A 5,966-nucleotide genomic window follows, 5' to 3' on the forward strand; every position below is an offset into this window, starting at 1 on the left:
AATTCACAGCATTTTCGCATTCATCTGTCCAGTTGTACACTTTGAAATTGCAAATAATATAAATTGCCACCTTTAAGCTTTAAAAAACACTGATATATATCATAAATAATCGCATGGTAAGCAGCTTGCAAGGAGACTATTTATATTATCTAAACCACGGAAAGCTGTAACAATCAAATGAAAGACATCGCTCAACACATCATCATTGTAAGGAGCCTCTGGTGTTGCGATTCTGGTGATTTCACTACTGCAGGTGGCCATCAGAAGTGCCACATCTCTATCCCGGTGTCACTAATAATGGCGGCCTTGTGGCAATCAAATCCTTATAAAGACCACTTAACACATGGCATTTAATCGTTACATTCCGTAAGAGAAAATTCTAATGCTGATATTGTCAAACAGTTTACGTGCATTCTCCATGCTCGAACAAAGATGCCGAAATCTCTTCCCAGATTACCTTTTCCTTCTCTGTTTCACAGCTTCCCTAAAGACAATCTTGAAGGTTATCAACGTTATCTCGATACCAAAGGGGCAAAAAGAGTCGGTTTGCGCACCGAACTACTAACAAATTCTGCACTAATTCCTCTCCAATGCAATGATCAATCCGATAAATCTGCTCTTCACTGAAACGCTACCCAAGCTGTTTACTCAAATTCTCTGCTGATGTTAAGTCCATCACATGTATGACCTGTCCTTCCTTTGCGTTGATCTGCCTGAGATTTCGACACCCAAACCAGATGTGGCACATGTCTTTTGTTGTCGTTATTCCAAAATATGTCTTTCTGTAAGAATGGCAAATTTGCATAGCTCTTATTGCTTGTTCAATATCAATGCTACTATGAAGAACGTGGACCTTGAAACACATCCTAGAATGTGACTTGAGGAAGGTAACACTCTGGTTTTCTTATCTTGATCTACTTCCCCAGGCCTACAAAACCAGGGCTCGCTCCACTTCACAGTCTTCATTACTGAACCTCCTCTTCACAATATTACTATATTATGCATAACACTGAGGCTGATACAGGTTCTTGTAAAACATAACCTTCACTTAATTTCATTGCATTAGTAGTATGGGTGTTGCGATGATGTCATGAACTGCAGCATAGACATTGATCCATTATCATCATCATTTTAAAAAAGATCGAACATCATAAAATCATAGCTCTGCTTATGAATATGATTGGTATCCTGTAGTTGTCATTGATGACTGTAATCATGTCAGTGCCCTCCAAACAGTCACTAATGAAAGCCCAACATGAATTCTAACGACGAGCAACAAATAGAACCAATAGAATGACCTATACAGTGATCCGTTCAACCTTTGGTGATGCAACTTTATTCATATGTCATTCTATTGATTCAAACAGCCACTGCTGCTCCAGGGACCGATATGTTGGTAAAATGCTATTCTTTAGGTCTTGCTCCTATTCATGCATATGCATCACCAGATCTCGAATCAGGTAGTGCACTTCATCATTTATATCCACTTCATCACGGCCTTCTTCAGATGATTCCAAATCCGATAGACATTCAGGATTCTTTTTAAGAAGTTCAAATACCTGTTCACAGTACATCACTTTGCATTGAAAAACAGAACACTGCACTAAAGAACTCGGTAGTGCAATCACTTCAACTTTTTCATTCAGATTCAGAACTGGTGACAAGCATACACGCAGGAGCTTGAGAACATGCCACCTGTAAAATATATCCACCCCAGAACTATTTTGCATGACAGCTACTATGGATTCGAACAAATCCCCAATTTTGTAGCGCGCTACGAAATCACTTGAAGCATGTTGCGCTGCGAAACTGTTAAAAGAGGATTCATGCGCTGCAAAAACACCCTGTCCTTAAGCTAGGCTAGAATTTTAAGCAACAGAATTTTCAGTGATAACAGTGGCTCCACTTGGGATAGTGTGCCCTTGTGGTACACTAAGAACCTGCAGTTCCAGTGCCTTATCCATTTTGACAAACTGAAATTTGCTCGACAAGCATGACTGGAGGAGAAAGAAAGCTACATCTACTGAAAAAAAGAAATGCTCAGCTAACCTTGAGCTTATTTGCATTTACCTACCTACCTACCCTAACAATTTCAACTTCTTCAGCTCAATCAATGTGAAATTTCCAATGCAGCCAATCATTTGTCTTATCTGATATTTGATTTCTTTGACTGCATCGGAGTTCAGAATCAATATGACAGTGTGATGACCACTGCCACTGAAATTGTCTCTGACTGCATCAGATTCCGGAGCTAATGTAATAGTGTGATGACCGCTGCCACTGAAATTGACTCTGATCTTCTTTGAAAAACTGAAATACTGGAGAGTAAAACTCTTCCATGTAATCAGCTACAGGATCCCAGAATACCTGATCAGCTTGGTTTTCCTTGTAACTTTCCAGCTGTGCAAACTGATCTTCAACCACAGTGTTCAGTTCCTCCATCGTGAAAGAGAAAGGAACCAGCATAATCTCCTTGCGTTCTGCCATAGAAAACTTCTGAGAATAATGATCATGATCATGAAAACTGTATGCCTGAATTTGTCCTTCTAAATATTCAATTTCTTTCTCAATGTCTTTGGCAAATTCATCAAAAAATTTCATCTTATCCTCTGACTTGCAGTCAAAGGATTTTAGATATGAGGATAATGACAAAGAAAAAGATTCATTTGTTTCTTCTTTACTATGATCATCATTCCATTGTTTGAAACCTTCAACTGAGGGAGAATCTGCCACCAACTCTGACCTATCTATCCATTCCTCCAAAAACATGAGCCAAAGGTCTTGAAATGATTTAATGGACTTGACAGGAAAGCATTCAACCCACTGTTTGCACTTCCCTTGAAGTGAATCATAGAATAACCTTATACAAACATCCTCATGTTTAACCCTAAGAAGCTGTGCAAATTCACAAAAATCTGATATATGCTTCAAGGTTAAACTCAAATCTTCTCCATTAAATTTGGGACCATTCCTTAGAAAATATGCATCCTTGGGAAAATGATTTGGGAAACCATGAATTCCTGAGAAATCTATGCATGCATACCTTGAACAAAGAATGACAGCTTCTGGGTCCTTCATAACTCCAGTGGAATCACCATGAATGTATAAACCTTGAATTATTCAACAATGGAGTCGCCAAGGTAGTTTTGCAGCCTCGAAAATCATTTTGAACTCCTGCTACCTTCAGAAATCCAATCTTCAAATTTCGGGAATGAGTAATCATCAGGCTCCCGGCAGACGCACCAAAATGTTATCACAAAATCAGTACTAAGGGCTGCAGCCAAGCAAGATTTCATGTAACTCTTTCAACCAGACTTTAGACCAAAGATTAGCCTCTTTGATCAGAGAGGGCTCTCTCACAGACTTTTGATAAAAATCAATCACAACAACAGATGGCTAACTCTTCACACATTCATGAAAACAAAACTGGTTGGACACATATCAAACTAGTCTTCATTGGGCTATGGAGTCTCGCACCTTTAGTAAACAAAAGCACAGTCATTTCATGGAAGTCAAGGCTCTTTGCATTAAATGTTCAAACATACTCCACAAAAACCACAGCTTGCCAAACACACAGGAAGTCAGAGCATAAGATATGAATTCTGAGTGATTGTGCTATAACAAGGCTGTTAAAAGAACATTAAGAAAATAAATCACTATCACATTTGAACAATATAATCCATTGAGAATCTTGAGAAGAAACAACCACTGTTTTACTATTACTGTAATAAGTCTTTACATTGGCCCAAATAAACTCTGCTTTTGTATAAAATCTCCAACCCTTTCTACATCCAAGATTGATCCATATATAGGCAAACAAGCTTAACCACCTCGAGCTTCCTCCTCCAGCATGAGGGGAGCCTCGAAGGTGGCTATTGACTATCCCTATCTAGTGCATAACTAATTTATTAATTACATAATGGCTAAACTGAAATTACAAATGGTTTTCATTTAATCAAAATCCAAAATCTTTGTTCCTCGTAGCATGATGCTTTTCTGGCTCTTGACACATGTCCTTTTGCTGCTTGGGTTGAGGTATCTTGAAGGAAAGTACACTGAACGAACTAGCTTTGGATTCTTTTTGCGTGGATGGCTCATTAATTGACCAAGAGATGTGCTCTGTTTTTACGGTCTCTGTCTCCCAACATTCTCCGAAAATGTAGCAGCATGTTCCCAAACTTTAATAACTCAAATTATTGAACGCTGCTACCAAATACCATGTCTCCAGATGAACTGTAGGCTGTGTAGGCTGTATTGATGTACAGGTGTCTCTCTTCTAATATTCCCGGTCAAACTGTTTATTCTGTATTGAAAACATCACCTACAGCAGTTTCGTAGCGCGCTACGAAACTGCTGTGTAATTTAAAAGCACAGTCTTCCTCACTGGTTTCTGCTAACACTGTGCTTATGGCTGCACTTTTTCCAACAGTGGCATCCAATGAGACTTGTAACACATCAGGAGGCCACTCCATCCCTCTTACTTTATCAACAACTTGAATTGCATGCTGAACTTGTGGTATTTCCAAACCAATGCTGGTAACATATAGCTGAAGGTAGGCACTAAAACTTGGTAAAGAAAAAGCATTGTCTTCTTCAGCTGACGTCCAAATTGCCATTCTAAATACATCTTTGATCCTTTGCCGAACTTTTAATATCAAAACCTTATAAACAAGTTCATAACCTCTTTCACTTAGACACTTAGCAAAATGAGCACAATTACTGAGAACCTGCCCTTGATATGCTTTATACTCTGAGGTAGTTGCCTGATTAAGAGCAACAACTAAGCCAGTTATGGTATGATTGTGAGGACCACCTTGAAGACCAGGAAACACAGCTGCATTAATCTTTTTCTCATAATCATACTTAACTTCTTGCCCCTGCTTGTTAATTTCTTTGATGCCCTTTCTATAAAATATCATTGCACCACGAGGACCACGAAGTGACTTGTGTGTAGTAGTGGTCACTACATCTGCAAACTCAAAAGGAGATGGAACTACTCCAGCTGCAACAAGTCCACTTATGTGTGCCATGTCCGCCAACAACACAGCCTTTTGCTTGTCACAAACCTTGCGCATCTGAGCATAGTCATAATGGCGTGCATAAGCACTAGCACCAGCAATCATGAGTTTAGGCCTGAATAGGACTGCACTTTTCTCCAACTGGACATAATCAATATAGCCTGTAGATTCATCCAATCTATAAGGCATTGTTTCAAAAAAATTGAAACTGCTGAGATCTTTTTAGTATCGGTCTGGTAACCATGAGACAGATGACCACCATGTGGAAGATCAAGTTCCATGATACGATCATGGGGCTTCAACAAAGCAGTGTAAACTTGAAAATTAGCCGGCGAGCCTGACAAGGGTTGTACATTAACTCCCCATTTATCTGGATCCAAACCAAATGCTTCCAATGCTCTTTTCTGACATAATGACTCTGCCATGTCAATGAATTCATTTCCTCCATAGTATCTTGCACCAGGATAGCCTTCACTGTATTTATTGGTCATGACTGATCCTACAGCCTGCATGACTGATAATGAAGTAAAGTTCTCTGAAGGGATAAGTTCAATACTCTTCCATTATCGATTTTTTCAAGTTCTATGATATTCGCAATCTCGGGATCAACCTCCTCCAGTGGAGCATTCAGCTGCTTTGGACAAGTGACATGGGACTTTTGTTTTTCGAGACGAGAGTAGTCGGCCTTATTGGAAAAAACAACAGTAGATTGCAGAGCTCTTTATAGCATAGCCGATCCGGGCCTAAACAAGAGTGAACTGGAGATTTTTTGCATGGTCGCCATTTCCATAGCCATGCTTTGCACCCCTGCAACTCTAAATATCAAATGCCCTCCCTGAGACCTTATTTTGTGAAACTGTAAGCTTGTCTCTCGTCTTTACTCCTGATAGTCGTACATCACCGAATTCACAGCATTTTCGCATTCATCTGTCCAGTTGTACACTTTGA

The 5,966-nt window shown here is 39.5% G+C and overlaps 1 pseudogene; it reads right to left on the minus strand.

The window, feature by feature from the left end:
- Window positions 1–1,424: 1,424 nt before the first annotated feature.
- LOC149145318 (serine hydroxymethyltransferase, mitochondrial pseudogene) lies at window positions 1,425–5,697 on the minus strand (annotated as a pseudogene).
- Between the last annotated feature and the right edge of the window lie 269 nt (window positions 5,698–5,966).

The sequence above is a fragment of the Pinus tabuliformis genome, chromosome X (assembly GCF_031772625.1).
Source record: "Pinus tabuliformis cultivar Carrire ecotype Pingquan chromosome X, CPIR1, whole genome shotgun sequence".
NCBI classification, from domain to species: domain Eukaryota; kingdom Viridiplantae; phylum Streptophyta; class Pinopsida; order Pinales; family Pinaceae; genus Pinus; species Pinus tabuliformis.